Here is a 19,596-nt window from a genome sequence, read left to right on the forward strand (position 1 = left end):
GTGCAGACACTGTCCACCCATACTAAAACAAAAGTTTTAGACTTTAGGAAGGCTGATTTTTTATACATGGGAGAATACTTTAACGGCTATTTAAAAGGGCAAACTCTTATTACAGGGGTTCAAGAACAGTGGGCATTTTTGGAGGATGCCGATTTAGATGCAACCGCACATGTCTGTAAAAGTAAAAGAAAGTGGAACCAATTTTGTTTTCCAAAGTAGCACATGCTGTAAAGATAAAAAAGATAGCTTATAAAAAAATTACAGACACACACAGTCAGATGATGATATGCAAATATGGAGATTCCAACAAAAAAGACCTAGCAGTTAAATAGGAAGTTTAAAATTCATGTGGAAGAAAAGTTGGCACAGTTAATAAAACATAAGGACAAAACATTATTTAGCTATATCAGTGAAAGAATAAAAAATAAGGTTGGAATAGTATAACTGAAAACAGTTGATGATAGAATAGTAAAAGGGCCGGGAAAAATTAAACAAACTATGTTAAACTTAAAAAAATGTGTAATTCCCAGGAGCTGGAGAGAATCACATTTAAAATTAATTAATTATTATTTATCCCCTGCACGGTTGGCCAAATTATTTCCTGCAAATGATGGGACTTGCCCCCGTTGTAGGAAAATTAAATCTGACACGTTACATATGTTCTGGTTTTGTCCAAGAATTTTACAACTATGGCGAAAGATAGAATATTGGTTTAATGTACATTATAAGACAGCAATCACTCTCTCAATTAATGAGATAGTGTGGTTAATCGATTCTACTAATAGAAGTTTTCAAGTAAATACCTTGAATGTCATTATTCTTGCGACTAGATATCAAATTGTGAGGGAATGGAAATCTACCACAGCTCCCAGCTTTTCACAAATTTTGAAACTGATTCAAAATCAAATTATATATGAATCATTTCACTTGCAAAATGCTACAGAAAAAAAAATAAAAACCTTTTTATCGAGATGGCTTCCTATTATTAAATCTTACACATTAATTATACAAAAAAGTATTCTTACTCCATTCCTGTCGTCCTATTCTTTCATGGACTTAGTAGCATTGGATCTTTTTCCGCACTCTTGGATAGTAAGCTATAGGGAGGGGTAGGGGGGGGTGCGGTGCGAGAGAGGGTTTTTTTTTTTTTTTTTTTTGTGTTTGTTTGTTTCCCCTCTCCCTGGATGAATGTGGGTTATGGTGGGAGGGTGGGGTTTGGGACAAAGATAAAAAATAATTCCAACATCCTGTACAAAATTTGATACTGGGTTTCGTCATTATTGTCTTGTTTGAGCATTATATGAGAAGAGATATTCTGTTGAATTTTCCGTTCTTTTTTTTTTTTATTATTTATTTTTCTTGTTACTATTGCTCACCAGACCCTGCGTGGTATATTAAGGTGAAATGTACTGGAATGCTGGTAATATAAATAAAGGAGTTAAAAAAAAAAAAAAGAATAGTAAAAGGGGATAAGCAAATTGCAGACAGTCTCAATGATTACTTCTGTTCTGTTTTCACAAATTGTGAAGGTATAGGGGTAGATTTATTAAGCAGCAAATGCTACAATCTACCCCCAGAGTTTCAGGTCCGTCGGAAACGTAAGTTAAGAAGCAGCAGTCATAAGACGATAGGAATGATTTTCACCTCCTGCTAGCGGCCGGTTGGCCTCGAATGTGCATGGGGTGGCATTGCCCAAACATTTCACTAGAAATGCTTGTGCAATGGTAAATGCCGACAGCGTACGCTGTCGGCATTTAGAGATGTTGGGCAGAAATGATCTGCTACAGCGGATCATGTCCGCCCGACATTTAATACATCTACCCCATAATGTCTACATTAAGGGATCATACAAAAAAAATGGAAATGAGCTTATCACTCTTATTACATAGAATGAGGTTTTGTTGGCATTTTCAAAAATAAATGTTATAAAGTCAGTGGATCCTGATAATATTCATCCAAGGGTTTTTAAAGAACTTTGATCAGTTCTACCTGCCCCATTAACCTCTTCAAAAAAAGGGCAGTAGGGAAGAATCTGGTAACTATAAGCCAGTTAGTTTAACTACAGCACTGGGAAAATTAATGGAAGTCTCTTAAAAGATAAAATTATGACTTACATACAGACAAACAATTGAGAGGATGTCAGGGTGCCAAGAATCAGACTGAGACAAGTGCAAAAATAATCACACCTTTATTAATAACAAAAAATAATAAAAAGTCCACAAGTCAAATAACAGGCCAGGATTCAAAACCAGAGCTGGTAGTCAGACGATCCGAGTCAGGAGTCAAAGCGAATAGTCAGACGAGCCTAGTCAGGAGCCAAAGCGAGTAGTCAGACGAGCCGGAATCAGGAACAAGGAGAACAGCAGAGTCAGAAACAAGCCAGGAATCGGGAACCAGGAGGGACGTCAGACAGCCAGGTAATACACTGAACTCACAAACAGGTCTGAGAAAACGCAAGGGCAAAGCATACTAAACAGAGGCCCTTTAAATAATAAGTGATGACATCACAATTCTGAGACTGCAACCTGTCTCACATTGATGATATACACCAGTCTGCCCATAAAAGGGCATGCAGGAAATGAGCTGCATCACACACTATGCACCAGAGTCAGCAAGGGAGGTGAGTAAAATGGCTGCCAGCAGCACATGGCAAACAAAGCAGGGAAAAAAATGTGACAGTACCCTCCACTCAATGACCCCTCCCTCCGCGGGAGGACAAAAGGCATATTGGGGAAATGGGCATGGAAGGCATGGAGGAGGGTGGGAGCATGAACATCAGAGGAGGGAACCCAGTAACGCTCCTCCGGACCGTAGCCCCTCCAGTGAACCAAATAGTACGCGGCCCCTGGACATACAAGAGTCAATAATGCTGCTGACCTCATATTCTTCATGGTTGTAAACTGATTACAAACCAATGGTTTCAAGAGGGAGACATGAAAAACATTGGAGATGCACATTGCAGGAGGAAGGTCAAGAGCGTAGGCCACAGGATTGACCCATTGGAGTATTCAAAAAGGACCAACATAATGGGGAGCCAGTTTATTGGAAGGCACACGAAGGTTCAAGTTGCGGGAGGACTGGCAAACCCTCTCACCAACCTGGTAGGAAGGCATGGGAAGACGCCTACGATCAGCCTGGAACTTTTGGCCCTGCATAGAACGATGAAGGTAATCCTGAATCTGCACCCACGTGGAACGGAGTTGCCGGAGATGTTCTTTCAAAGCCGGAATACCCTGAGACATGAATGAATCGGGCAACAAGGATGGTTGAAACCAATAATTCACCGTGAATGGGGATAACTTGGAGGGAGCATTAATAGCACTATTACGAGCAAACTCTGCCAAGGTAACAGTTCAGACCAATTATTGTGGTGATCTGAGACATAGCAACGTAGGAACTGTTCCAGAGCTTGATTAGACCGTTCCACATGCCCCATTGGATTGAGGGTGATATGCTGATGAGAAGGAAAGCTGGATCCCCATTTGAGCACAAAAGGAATGCCAAAATCTGGAGACAAACTGGCTATCCCTGTCCGACACTATCTCCTTGGGTAACCCATGTAAATGGAAGACCTCCCGGGCCAAAATTGAAGCAAGCTCCTGAGCGGTAGGCAGCTTCTTCAAGGGAATGCAATGTGTTATTTTAGAAAAACGGTCAACCACCATAAGGATAACAGTATTGCCATTGGAAACAGGGTGCTCAACAACGAAGTCCATGGAAAGATGTATCCAAGGACGCTCACCATTAGCAATAGGTTGAAGAATACCCACAGGAAGACGTTGAGGAGCTTTATTCTGTGCACAAACTGAGCAGGAGGCAACATACGCAGCAACATCAGAACAAAGACCTGGCCACCAGAATTGTCGATTGACAGACCAAATCATTTGGTTCTTGCCTGGGTGACCTGCGGCTTTAGGACAGTGGTAAGTGTGCAAAAGTTTAGTTCGAAGATTCTCAGGAACAAAACACTTACCACTAGGTTTCTCAGGAGGTGCATTGGTTTGTGCAGCCAGGATCTCCTCCCCCAAGGGAGAAGTCAAATTAGTACGTATGGTAGCCAAAATATGGTCAGGAGGTATAACTGGAGTAGGTTCAGACTCCTCCTTGGACAGAGGTGAGAACTGTTGAGAGAGGGCATCAGCCCTAACATTCTTATTACCAGGCAGGTTGGAGACCAATTAATTAAACCGAGACAAAAATAGCGCCCATCTGGCTTGTCGGGGCGACAAACGTTTTGCATCAGATAGATAAGTTAAATTCTTGTGGTCAGTAAGAATGAGCACTGGTACACTAGTACCCTCGAGAAGATGACTCCATTCTTTGAGTGCCAAAATTATGGCCATTAATTCCCTGTTGCCAATTTCATAACTGCACTCCGCCGGAGACAATTTCTTAGAGAAGAAATCGCACGGATGCAAGGAACCGTCAAGCGTAGGATGCTGAGACAAGAGGGCACCTACTCCAGTCTCAGATGCATCAACCTCAAGAATGAAAGGCAGGACAGGGTTAGGATGAGCCAGAACTGGAGCGGCAGCAAAGGTAGCCTTAAGACTATCAAAGGCCTTAATAGCAGTAGGTGACCAATGGAGTGGATCATTCTCTTTACGGGTCATGTCTGTGAAAGGTTTGACCAAGGAAGAAAAGTTTTTAATAAACTTTCTATAGTAATTGGCGAAGCCCAAAAAACGTTGAATAGACCGAAGACCAACTGGGCGAGGCCACTGCAGAACTGCAGACAACTTGTCAGGATCCATGGAGAATCCTGCAACGGAGATAACATAACCTAGGAAGGTTACTTGAGTCTGATGGAAATCACATTTCTCAAGATAACAAAACAGGCCGTTCTCACGTAGTCTCTGAAGAACCGGTGTAATATCAGAACGATGAGCCTCAAGTGTGGGTGAGTGTATGAGGATGTTGTCTAAATACACCACAACACACTGTTGCAACATATCTCGTAGGACATCATTAATAAATTCCTGGAAAACAGCAGGAGCATTACATAGGCCAAAGGGCATTACAAGATACTCATAATGCCCGCTCCTGGTGTTAATTGCTGTTTTCCATTCGTGGCCCTAACAATATTGTATGCTCCTCTCAAATCAAGTTTAGAAAAGACTGAAGCTCCCTTGAGGCAGTCAAAGAGTTCCGTAATGAGCGGAATAGGGTAAGCATTCTTAATGGTAAGACGATTAAGACCCCTATAATCGATGCATGGTCTTAACTCACCAGCCTTTTTCTTCACAAAGAAGAAGCCAGCCCCTGCAGAAGAGCAGGATTTGCGGATGATCCCCCGTGACAGAGCATCATCAACATACTCCTCCATAGCACAATTCTCCACAACAGACAGAGGGTAAACCCGGCCCCAAGGAGGAATGGCTCCAGGTTGCAGGTCTATGGCACAATCGTAAGACCGGTAAGGAGGCAACGTATCGGCACGCACCTTGTCAAAAACGTCTAGGAACTCTCGGTACTCCTCTGGCAATTGAGATACCGAAGAAGTACACAAGACTTTAACTGGTTTCCAAAGACAAGTGGAAATACATTGCGGAGACCACAACAAAATTTTGGACTTGCGCTAGTCAAGACTGGGATTGTGCTTTTGGAGCCAGGGATAACCCAGAACAACTGGAAAATGTGGAGAATTTATCACCTGGAACTGGAGTGTTTTAAAATGGAGGGCCCCAACAGCCATGAATAATGGAGCGGTTTTGTGAGTAACGAGTGCGGGCTGAAGGGGCCTGCCATCAATGGCCTCAATAGCAAGCTCAACGGACCGAGGCAAAACAGGAATGGAGTGCTTTGATACAAAAGCACTGTCAATGAAATATCCCACAGCACCAGAGTCAACAAGAGCCTGGGTGACTATGGAGGAGTACACCCAGGAAAGGACAACTGTGACCAAAGGTTTCTCCTTTAGCTGTTCCAGGGACGAGGATAAACCACCCAAGGTCTGCCCCCGACAGGACCTTAGGTGTGAGCGTTTCCCGGCCGTGTAGGACAAGACTTCAAAAGGTGACCCTGTAACCCACAATAGAGGCAGAGCCCCTCCCTCCTCCTAAAGGCCCTCTCCGCCGCGGAGAGATGCGTGAATCCCAACTGCATCGGCTCAGCAGAACCTGGTGACTCGGGACCAGGAGGCATGGGAGGAGAGGGAGGCATGGGTGTGTTTGAAGACGTAGGAAACAACAGAAAAGGAGGCTTCCGCAAGTGCTCCTTGAAAGAGGACCTCTCACTGATCTGATGTCAATTAGGCTCAAAAAAGACAGCAATGCCTCAAGATCCACTGGTAAATCTCTGGCAGCAACTTCTTCTTTAATCGCATCAGAGAGCCCATGAAAGAAGGTGGAAACAAGGGCTTCATTGTTCCAACCTACCTCTGCGGCAAGCGTATAGAACTCAATGGCATACTGAGCAACAGATCTTGTACCTTGCTGAATCGACATGAGTCATTTATCAGCAGAGGAGGAGCAAGCCGGAACATCAAATACCCTTCGGAAGGAGGCCACACATTCAGGGTAATTTGAAATCACAGGTTTATTAATCTCCCACAAGGGATTAGCCCAGACAAGAGCTGTGTCAGAGAGTAACGAGATGAGAAATCCCACCTTAGATCTGTCACAGGGAAACGCCTGAGGAAACATCTCAAAGTAAATGCCCACCTGGTTCAAAAACCCTCTGCACTGAATAGGATCACCTCCATATAACTGAGTTAGAGGTGCAGAACCGGACATGCTCCTGGTAGGACAAGGTGCAGCAGTGGAAACAGGAGCAGCCATAACTTGCGGGACACTTTGGTCCAAATGTGCAGTGCGAGTCAGCAGAGTTTGCAGGGCTAGTGCAAATTGACCCAAGCAGTGATCCTGTTCATCCATCCTGGAAATGATGGTAGGTAAAGGTGGATTATTAGCACCATAAGGATTCATGGCCCTTGCGTAATGTCAGGTTGCCAAGAATCAGACTGAGAGAAGAAGTGCAAAAATAATCACACCTTTATTAATAACAAAAAATAATAAAATGTCCACGAGTCAAATAACAGGCCAGGATTCAAAACCAGAGCTGGTAGTCAGATGAGCTGAGTCAGGAGTCAAAGCGAATAGTCAGACGAGCCGAGTCAGGAGCCAAAGTGAGTAGTCAGACGAGCCAGAATCAGGAACAAGGAGAACAGCAGAGTTAGGAACAAGCCAAGAATCAGGAACCAGGAGGGACGTCAGACAGCCAGGTAATACACTGAACTCACAAACAGGTCTGAGACAACACAAGGGCAAAGCATACTGAACAGAGGCCCTTTAAATAATAATTGATGACATCACAATTCTGAGATTGTAACCTGTCTCAAATAGATGATGTACACCAGTCTGCCCATAAAAGGGCGTGCAGGAAATGAGCAGCATCACACAGTGTGCACCAGAGTCAGCAAGAGAGGTGAGTAAAATGGCTGCCAGCAGCACATGGCAAACAAAGCAGGGAAAAAACCCTGACAGAGGACCAACACCAACATGGTTTTACTTCAGGAAGATTATGTCAGAATAATCTAATTGACTTCTTTGATTATGTAACAACAGTATTAGACCAGGGTGGAGCAGTTGATGTAGCTAGATTTCAGCAAAGCATTTGACACTGTCCCACACAATAAACTAATTCATAACTTGTATCTCCTTGGTCTAGACACAAACATTTTTAACTGGGTAGAAGTATGGCTTAAGGATAGAATACACAGTGTCTTTGTAAATGGAATACATTCAGCAGAGGGGGCTGTTGTGGAGTTATAAAATATAATTTATATAAATAGGATTAGTCAGGATTCAATTAGCAATGGGTTAATCATTTTCAAGGGCATTATATTTAGAACTCTGACACGTACATTCAGTTGCTCTTGTCAATCAAAACACACGGCTAGCTACAGAAAAAGTTATTAACTTACTATTGAATTGCGCATGAGTAAAGTTAACATAGAATTATCAGCCTCATTCATGAAGACTTAGAAGGATGTTAAAATATATATGTTTAAATCTTCACTTGTGATAATTAATACATTTATTTTTATCAATTAATTTAATCTGTTAGATAACCCAGGTTGAATAATTGTCTTTAATTAGTTTTATCTAATCAAGGCATATAATACTAATATATTAAATAATTAAGTTGTTACTGCACTCTTTCTCTCTTGCTTCCTTTGTGAGAATCATACATACGTTACAAATCATTAATTAGTGACAGCCCCTAGGCTGAGGATACAACAGCTGTTACTAGTGGTGTACCTCAGGAGTCAGTTCTTGGTCCTGTTTTGTTTAACATATTTATCAGCGCTATCAGCAAAAGGCTACAGGGCAAAGCTTGTCTGTTTGCAGATAATGCAAAAATTTGTAATAGAGTAGATATCCAGTGGGGGTAGAGAAAATGAGAAATGATATACAACAATTGGAAATTGGACAAATGACTGGGATCTAAAGTTTAACACAGCAAAGTGTAAAATAATGCATTTAGGGAAGAAAAATCCAAATGTTAATTACAGACTCAATGACACTTTACTGACTGTTACAGAAGAGGAACAGGACTTGGGAATTATTATTTCAGATGATTTAAAACTTAGTAAACAATGTAGTAATGCAGCGAGTAAGGCTAGCAGAATGCTTGGATGTATTGGTAGAGGTATTTGCAGCAGAAATAGTAAGGTTCTTATGCCACTTTATAGATCATTAGTTAGGCCTCATCTTGAGTATTGTGTGCAGTTCTGGAGGCCATATCTTCAGAAGGATATTAACAAACTTGAATCTGTGCAAAGGAGGCTACCAAAATGGTACATGGTCTAAAAAATAAAACTTACCAGGATAGGCTCAATGACCTAAATATGTATAGCTTAGAGGAGAGAAGGGAAAGAGGTGATATGATAGCAACTTTCAAGTATATTCAGCGGCTTAGTAAAGCTGAGGCTGTGGGTATTTTATATAAAAAAGAAAAATTCAAGAACAAGGCGTCATGATCTCAAGCAGAAGGGTTGTTTATTCAGGAGTAATTTAAGGAAGCACTTTGTTACAGAAAGGGTGATTGATTCATGGAATAAACTTCCACAAGAGGAAGTAATGACAAACACTTTGGATTTACTTTAAGAATGCCTTGGATAAGCATAAGGCTATCTTACATACTAACTAATGCCTGGGACAAGCATAAGGCTATCCTACATACTAACTAATGCCTGGGATAAGTATAAGTCTATCCTACATATAAACTAATGCCTGGGACAAGCATAAGGCTATCCTACATATAAACTAATGCCTGGGACAAGCATAAGGCTATCCTACATACTAACTAATGCCTGGGATAAGCATAAGGCTATCCTACATACTAACTAATGCCTGGGATAAGCATAAGGCTATCCTACATACTAACTAATGCCTGGGATAAGCATAAGGCTATCCTACATATAAACTAATGCCTGGGATAAGCATAAGGCTATCCTACATACTAATAATGCCTGGGAAAAGCATAAAGCTATCCTACATACTAACTAATGCCTGGGACAAGCATAAGGCTATCCTACATACTAACTAATGCCTGGGATAAGTATAAGGCTATCTTACATATAAACTAATGCCTGGGACAAGCATAAGGCTATCCTACATACTAATTAATGCCTGGGACAAGCATAAGGCTATCCTACATACTAATTAATGCCTGGTATAAGATAAGGTATAAGGTATGTAGTCTAAAAGGTATGAAGTCTATCCTACATATTAACTAATGCCTGGTATAAGCATAAGGCTATCCTACATACTAACTAATGCCTGGGATAAGTATAAGGCTATCCTACATATAAACTAATGCCTGGGTTAAGTATAATGCTATCCTACATACTAACTAATGCCTGGTATAAGCATAAGTCTATCATACATACTAACTAATGCCTGGGACAAGCATAAGGCTATCTTACAAACTAACTAATGCCTGGGACAAGCATAAGTCTATCCTACATACTAACTAATGCCTGGGACAAGCATAAGGCTATCCTACATACTAACTAATGCCTGGGACAAGCATAAGTCTATCCTACATACTAATTAATGCCTGGGACAAGCATAAGGCTATCCTACATACTAACTAATGCCTGGGACAAGCATAAGTCTATCCTACATACTAACTAATGCCTGGGACAAGCATAAGGCTATCCTACATACTAACTAATGCCTGGGAAAAGCATAAGGCTATCCTACATACTAACTAATGCCTGGGACAAGCATAAGGCTATCCTACATACCAGCTAATGCCTGGGAAAAGCATAAGACTATCCTACATACTAACTAATGCCTGGGACAAGCATAAGGCTATCCTACATACTAGCTAATGCCTGGGACAAGCATAAGTCTATCCTACATACTAACTAATGCCTGGAATAAGCATAAGGCTATCCTACATACTAACTAATGCCTGGGACAAGCATAAGGCTATCCTACATACTAACTAATGCCTGGGATAAGCATAAGGCTATCCTATGTTCTAACTAATGCCTGGGATAAGCATACGTCTATCCTACATACTAACTAATGCCTGGGATAAGCATAAGGCTATCCTATGTACTAACTAATGCCTGGGATAAGCATAAGTCTATCCTACATACTAACTAATGCCTGGAATAAGCATAAGGCTATCCTACATACTAACTAATGCCTGGGACAAGCATACGTCTATCCTACATACTAACTAATGCCTGGGATAAGTATAAGGCTATCCTATGTACTAACTAATGCCTGGGACAAGCATAAGGCTATCCTGCATACTAACTAATGCCTGGGACAAGCATAAGGCTATCTTACATACTAACTAATGCCTGGGACAAGCATAAGTCTATCCTACATACTAACTAATGCCTGGGACAAGCATAAGGCTATCCTACATACTAATTAATGCCTGGGATAAGCATAAGGCTATCCTACATACTAACTAATGCCTGGGACAAACATAAGGCTATCCTGCATACTAGCTAATGCCTGGGACAAGCATAAGGCTATCTTGCATACTAACTAATGCCTGGGACAAGCATAAGGCTATCCTACATACTAATTAATGCCTGGGACAAACATAAGTCTATCCTACATACTAACTAATGCCTGGGACAAGCATAAGACTATCCTACATACTAATTAAAGCCTGGGACAAGCATAAGTCTATCCTACATGCTAACTAATGCCTGGGACAAGCATAAGTCTATCCTACATACTAACTAATGCCTGGGATAAGCATAAGGCTATCCTACATACTAACTAATGCCTAGGATAAGCATAAGGCTATCCTACATACTAACTAATGCCTGAGATAAGCATAAGGCTATCCTACATACTATCTAATGCCTGGGATAAGCATAAGGCTATCCTATGTACTATCTAATGCCTGGGATAAGCATAAGGCTATCCTACTTACTAACTAATGCCTGGGATAAGCATAAGGCTATCCTACATACTAATTAATGCATGTGATAAGCATAGGGCTATCCTACATACTATCTAATGCCTGGGATAAGCATAAGGCTATCCTACATACTAACTAATGCCTGGGATAAGTATAAGGCTATCCTACATATAAACTAATGCCTGGGTTAAGTATAATGCTATCCTACATACTAACTAATGCCTGGGACAAGCATAAGGCTATCCTACATACTAGCTAATGCCTGGGAAAAGCATAAGGCTATCCTACATACTAACTAATGCCTGGGAAAAGCATAAGGCTATCCTACATACTAACTAATGCCTGGGACAAGCATAAGGCTATCCTACATACTAGCTAATGCCTGGGACAAGCATAAGTCTATCCTACATACTAACTAATGCCTGGAATAAGCATAAGGCTATCCTACATACTAACTAATGCCTGGGACAAGCATAAGGCTATCCTACATACTAACTAATGCCTGGGATAAGCATAAGGCTATCCTATGTACTAACTAATGCCTGGGATAAGCATATGTCTATCCTACATACTAACTAATGCCTGGGATAAGCATAAGTCTATCCTACATACTAACTAATGCCTGGAATAAGCATAAGGCTATCCTACATACTAACTAATGCCTGGGACAAGCATACGTCTATCCTACATACTAACTAATGCCTGGGATAAGTATAAGGCTATCCTATGTACTAACTAATGCCTGGGACAAGCATAAGGCTATCCTGCATACTAACTAATGCCTGGGACAAGCATAAGGCTATCTTACATACTAACTAATGCCTGGGACAAGCATAAGTCTATCCTACATACTAACTAATGCCTGGGACAAGCATAAGGCTATCCTACATACTAATTAATGCCTGGGATAAGCATAAGGCTATCCTACATACTAACTAATGCCTGGGACAAACATAAGGCTATCCTGCATACTAGCTAATGCCTGGGACAAGCATAAGGCTATCTTGCATACTAACTAATGCCTGGGACAAGCATAAGGCTATCCTACATACTAATTAATGCCTGGGATAAGCATAAGGCTATCCTACATACTAACTAATGCCTGGGACAAACATAAGGCTATCCTGCATACTAGCTAATGCCTGGGACAAGCATAAGGCTATCTTGCATACTAACTAATGCCTGGGACAAGCATAAGTCTATCCTACATGCTAACTAATGCCTGGGACAAGCATAAGTCTATCCTACATACTAACTAATGCCTGGGATAAGCATAAGGCTATCCTACATACTAACTAATGCCTAGGATAAGCATAAGGCTATCCTACATACTAACTAATGCCTGAGATAAGCATAAGGCTATCCTACATACTAACTAATGCCTGGGATAAGCATAAGGCTATCCTATGTACTATCTAATGCCTGGGATAAGCATAAGGCTATCCTACTTACTAACTAATGCCTGGGATAAGCATAAGGCTATCCTACATACTAATTAATGCATGTGATAAGCATAGGGCTATCCTACATACTATCTAATGCCTGGGATAAGCATAAGGCTATCCTACATACTAACTAATGCCTGGGATAAGTATAAGGCTATCCTACATATAAACTAATGCCTGGGTTAAGTATAATGCTATCCTACATACTAACTAATGCCTGGGACAAGCATAAGGCTATCCTACATACTAGCTAATGCCTGGGAAAAACATAAGGCTATCCTACATACTAACTAATGCCTGGGAAAAGCATAAGGCTATCCTACATACTAACTAATGCCTGGGACAAGCATAAGGCTATCCTACATACTAGCTAATGCCTGGGACAAGCATAAGTCTATCCTACATACTAACTAATGCCTGGAATAAGCATAAGGCTATCCTACATACTAACTAATGCCTGGGACAAGCATAAGGCTATCCTACATACTAACTAATGCCTGGGATAAGCATAAGGCTATCCTATGTACTAACTAATGCCTGGGATAAGCATATGTCTATCCTACATACTAACTAATGCCTGGGATAAGCATAAGTCTATCCTACATACTAACTAATGCCTGGAATAAGCATAAGGCTATCCTACATACTAACTAATGCCTGGGACAAGCATACGTCTATCCTACATACTAACTAATGCCTGGGATAAGTATAAGGCTATCCTATGTACTAACTAATGCCTGGGACAAGCATAAGGCTATCCTGCATACTAACTAATGCCTGGGACAAGCATAAGGCTATCTTACATACTAACTAATGCCTGGGACAAGCATAAGTCTATCCTACATACTAACTAATGCCTGGGACAAGCATAAGGCTATCCTACATACTAATTAATGCCTGGGATAAGCATAAGGCTATCCTACATACTAACTAATGCCTGGGACAAGCATAAGGCTATCCTGCATACTAGCTAATGCCTGGGACAAGCATAAGGCTATCTTGCATACTAACTGATGCCTGGGACAAGCATAAGGCTATCCTACATACTAATTAATGCCTGGGACAAACATAAGTCTATCCTACATACTAACTAATGCCTGGGACAAGCATAAGGCTATCCTACATACTAATTAAAGCCTGGGACAAGCATAAGTCTATCCTACATGCTAACTAATGCCTGGGACAAGCATAAGTCTATCCTACATACTAACTAATGCCTGGGATAAGCATAAGGCTATCCTACATACTAACTAATGCCTAGGATAAGCATAAGGCTATCCTACATACTAACTAATGCCTGAGATAAGCATAAGGCTATCCTACATACTAACTAATGTCTGGAATAAGCATAAGGCTATCCTATGTACTAACTAATGCCTGTGATAAGCATAAGTCTATCCTATGTACTATCTAATGCCTGGGATAAGCATAAAGCTATCCTACTTACTAACTAATGCCTGGGATAAGCATAAGGCTATCCTACATACTAATTAATGCATGTGATAAGCATAAGGCTATCCTACATACTATCTAATGCCTGGGATAAGCATAAGGCTATCCTACATACTAACTAATGCCTGGGATAAGCATAAGTCTATCCTACATACTAATTAATGCCTGGGATAAGCATAAGGCTATCCTACATACTAACTAATGCCTGGGAAAAGCATAAGGCTATCCTACATACTAACTAATGCCTGGGATAAGCATAAGTCTATCCTACATACTAACTAATGCCTGGGATAAGCATAAGGCTATCCTACATACTAACTAATGCCTGGGATAAGCATAAGGCTATCCTACATACTAACTAATGCCTGGGATAAGCATAAGGCTATCCTATGTACTAACTAATGCCTGTGATAAACATAAGTCTATCCTACATACTAACTAATGCCTGGTATAAGCATAAGGCTATCCTATGTACTAACTAATGCCTGGGATAAGCATAAGGCTATCCTACATACTAACTAATGCCTGGGATAAGCATAAGGCTATCCTACATACTAACTAATGCCTGGGATAAGCATAAGGCTATCCTACATACTAACTAATGCCTGGGATAAGCATAAGGCTATCCTACATACTAACTAATGCCTGTGATAAGCATAAGTCTATCCTACATACTAATTAATGCCTGGGATAAGCATAAGGCTATCCTACATACTAACTAATGCCTGGGACAAGCATAAGTCTATCCTACATACTAACTAATGCCTGGGACAAGCATAAGGCTATCCTACATACTAATTAATGCCTGGGATAAGCATAAGGCTATCCTACATACTAACTAATGCCTGGGACAAGCATAAGGCTATCCTACATACTAACTAATGCCTGGGATAAGCATAAGGCTATCCTACATACTAACTAATGCCTGGGATAAGCATAAGGCTATCCTACATACTAATTAATGCCTGGAACAAGCATAAGGCTATCCTACATACTAATTAATGCCTGGGATAAACATAAGGCTATCATACATACTAACTAATGCCTGGGATAAGCATAAGGCTATCCTACATACTAACTAATGCCTGGGATAAGCATAAGTCTATCCTACATACTAATTAATGCCTGGGATAAGCATAAGGCTATCCTACATACTAACTAATGCCTGGGACAAGCATAAGTCTATCCTACATACTAACTAATGCCTGGGACAAGCATAAGGCTATCCTACATACTAATTAATGCCTGGGATAAGCATAAGGCTATCCTACATACTAACTAATGCCTGGGACAAGCATAAGGCTATCCTACATACTAATTAATGCCTGGGACAAACATAAGTCTATCCTACATACTAACTAATGCCTGGGACATGCATAAAGTTATCCTACAAACTAGATACGTTTATAATTTTAGGAAATATCAGGTAGACTTGCTGGGCCTATGGCTTTTATCTGCTGTCAAAATCTATGTTTCTACTGTACTGTTTCAAAGAAAGCTAAAATGGACTGAGCATTCGGATATAAATTACTTAAAGGTTCTGAGTAATGTTGTTAATTATAAATGTTTCTTCTAATTGTAGATTAGGGTAACAATTCCTAATGTAATATTTTGCCGTCTTTCACAGAATTGACCAAATAACAACAATATGAAATAATTTATTTAAAAGTATTTTGGGATTTATAACATGTTGTGTGTCAAGTCTGCAAAAATTTGTGCAAAAACAATTACACTATCCGGGTGTAAAATGTTGTGACAATAATTAATTCTAAATCAAAGATCACACTATAGTTCATATATTTTAAAAAGGTGGCTTAACTCTAACTGTCTGTCACCTAGATTACAAGTTTTGCGTTCGTGTTTTAACGCTGAAAAAATGGTAATTTAAGCGTTAAAGGGATAGTAAACCCAAAAACTTTTTAAATCTTTATTAAAACTTCATTATGTATGTGACATATTTCAAATAAGTACCTGTTAAATTTTTTCACTCGTTTTCTAGTTATTCTAAATCAAATATCTTTATATTGCCAAGCCCATTTTTATCACATTATGTGGACCATATAATGATGTTCTACCTAGGTAGAAACATCATGGCGGTCCGCATGCGCATATAATTATTTTAATAGTAACACATGCGCATTTTGGCCCCTCAGTCCTAGCATGACCGTCACTATTCTGGCACAGGAAGCAGGGCGGACTTCATGATAGTGACATCAACGTTGGTGGGAGTGGCGCACCAGAGCGCTGAAGATTCACGGAACACAAGCACATTGGGGAATCATCTGTGTTACTTTACTAGAGGTAAGTATAATAAGTACCCCTAGGCTAACGAGCAAGTTGATTTGATCTTAGTAAAAGGACGTTACCCTTAGACTATCTTTTTTTTTTAACCCCTAGAAAAACGAGCATGTTTTTTTCTTATAAGGCAGTGACTTATAAGAGTGACTAACCAGCAATTATTTTTAACCCCTAGACTAACGAGCAAGTTGTTTTGTTCTTACAACACTCAGATTAATCGCAGGAGCTGCAAAGATTAAAAGCAATAGCAAATTCAGATGTTAATAATTAACTTTAGTCGCATCTGAATTTGCTATTGCTTTTAATCTTTGCAGCTCCTGAGTGTTGTAAGAACAAAACAACTTGCTCGTTAGTCTAGGGGTTAAAAATAATTGCTGGTTAGTCACTCTTATAAGTCACTGCCTTATAAGAAAAAAACATGTTCGTTTTTCTAGGGGTTAAAAAAATGATAGTCTAGGGGTAACGTCCTTTTACTAAGATCAAATCAACTTGCTCGTTAGCCTAGGGGTACTTATTATACTTACCTCTAGTAAAGTAACACAGATGATTCCCCAATGTGCTTGTGTTCCGTGAATCTCAATCTTCAGCGCTGAGCGCTGCGCTCTGGTGCGCCACTCCCACCAACGTTGATGTCACTATCATGAAGTCCGCCCTGCTTCCTGTGCCAGAATAGTGACGGTCATGCTAGGACTGAGGGGCCAAAATGCGCATGCGTTACTGTTAAAGATCTTAGATGAAGAATAATTAGAAAACGAGTGAAAAAATTTAACAGGTACTTATTTGAAATATGTCACATAAATAATGAAGTTTTAATAAAGATTTAAAAAGTTTTTGGGTTTACTATCCCTTTAATACAGCAATGCAGCCATTACAAGTCTTGTCAGTATAGCTGTACCGCAAGCCTTTTAGCAAGTAACGCAACGTCAGTCCCGCACTTGAAAAAATTACGTAGGATCCCATTCCCATAGCGCTGCCATTACGAGTTTTGCGGTGAGGCTAAAAAGCTTGCGTTACACCCTATAACGACAAGTTCCGTACCGCCATCTGAGAGTTGTAGTTATGAGTTTTACGCAACAAAACAATTACCTAAAACTCATAGCTAAACTGTTACAAAGTACACTAATACCCATAAACTACCTATTAACCCCTAAACCGAAGCCCTCCCGCATCGCAAGCACTATATTAAAGTTATTAACCCCTAATCTGCCGCTCCCGACATCTCTGCCACTAATAAAATGTATTAACCCTTATTCCGCCGCTCCCCATCGTCGCCACTATACTAAAGTTATTAACCCCTATTCCCCCACACCCCAATATTGCCCACACTATAATAAATATATTAACCCCTATTCCGCCGCTCCCCGACATCGCCACCACTAAAGTTATTAACCCCTTAACCTCTGGCGTCCCACATCACTACCACTAAATAAACCTATTAACCCCTAAACAGCAAGCCCCCACATTGCCACAAACTAAATTAAACTATTAACCTCTAAACCTAACAACCACCTAACTTTAAAATAAAATTACAAGATGCCTATCTTAAAATAAATAAAAACTTACCTGGGAATTAAAAAAAACTAAGTTTAAACTATAAATTAAACTAACATTACTATTATACTAAAATTAAAATAACTACAAATTAAATTAATTAAATTACACATTTAAAAAAACCTAACCCTACTAAAAAAATAAAATCTACAGTTACAAAAAAATAAAAATACTAAATTACAAAAAATAAAAAAATACTAAATTACAAAAAATAACAAACACAATTATCCAAAATAAAAACAATTACACATAATCTAATAGCCCTATCAAAATAAAAAAGCCCCCAAAATAAAAAAAAAAAACTCCTCGCCTACAATGAACTACCAATAGCCCTTAAAATGGCCTTTTGTAGGGCATTGTCCTAAAGAAATCAGCTCTTTTCCCTGTAAAAAAATACAAAGACCCCCCAACAGTAAAACCCACCACCCAACCACCCCCCCCAAAATAAAAAACCTAACTCTAAAAAAATACCTAAGCTACCCATTACACTGAAAAGGGCATTTGTATGGGCATTCAGCTATTTTTCTTGCCCTTAAAAGGGCATTTAGCTCTTTTTTTAATTAGCCAACAGGAATGAGAGCTGCTTAAATCCTATTGGCTGATTTGAACAGCCAATAGGATTTTAGCAGCCCTAATTCCTATTGACTGATTTAAATTTTCCAGCCAATAGGAATGCAATGGTACCCCAACTATAAAAGTGGTACCTTGCATTTGAATCCTCAGTGTGCAGCTGAAGATCGCATGAAGAGAACCTCCACGTCGGATTGATGGACCTCCGCCTTGGACCTCCGCCTCTGTGCATCGACCGCTACGCCTCCACAGGGATGAAGAAGATTCCGGTCCCGCGAAGTATGAAGATGGATCCGCCTGGATGAAGATGGAACCGCCTGGAGGAAGATGGAGTTGCTGGGATGAAGATCATTCAAGCTGGATTTCAGCAACTATGAGTACCTAAAGAGGGGTTAGTGTTAGGTTTTTTAAAGGTTTTTTTGGGTGGGCTTTTTTTTTTGGATTAGGGTTTGGGCTATTTGAAAAAGAGCTGAATGCCCTTTTAAGGACAATGCCAAATGCCAAAAAAAATATCCCTTTTCAGGGCAATGGGTAGATTAGTTTTTTTAGTTAGGTTTTGTATTTTGTAGATTTGTAAAGTTAGGGGGTGTTTGTTTTTATTTTTTAGAAAAAGAGCTGATTTCTTTAGGGCAATGTCCTACAAAAGGCCCTTTTAAGGGCTATTGGTAGTTTGTTATATATTAGGGTTCTTTTATTTTGGGGTGTTTTTTTTTTTTAAAACGGGGTATTAGAATATGAATATTTTTTTATCATTTTGGGTAATTAGTTTATTATTTTGTGTAATGTTTTTTTTTTCTTTTTGGGGTGTTTTTTTTTTTTTAGAAAAGCATTTTTTTTTAATTTTTAATGAGCAGCAAAAGAGCTGTATACAAATGCC

This window comes from Bombina bombina, chromosome 2, assembly GCF_027579735.1.
Source record: "Bombina bombina isolate aBomBom1 chromosome 2, aBomBom1.pri, whole genome shotgun sequence".
NCBI lineage: Eukaryota > Metazoa > Chordata > Amphibia > Anura > Bombinatoridae > Bombina > Bombina bombina.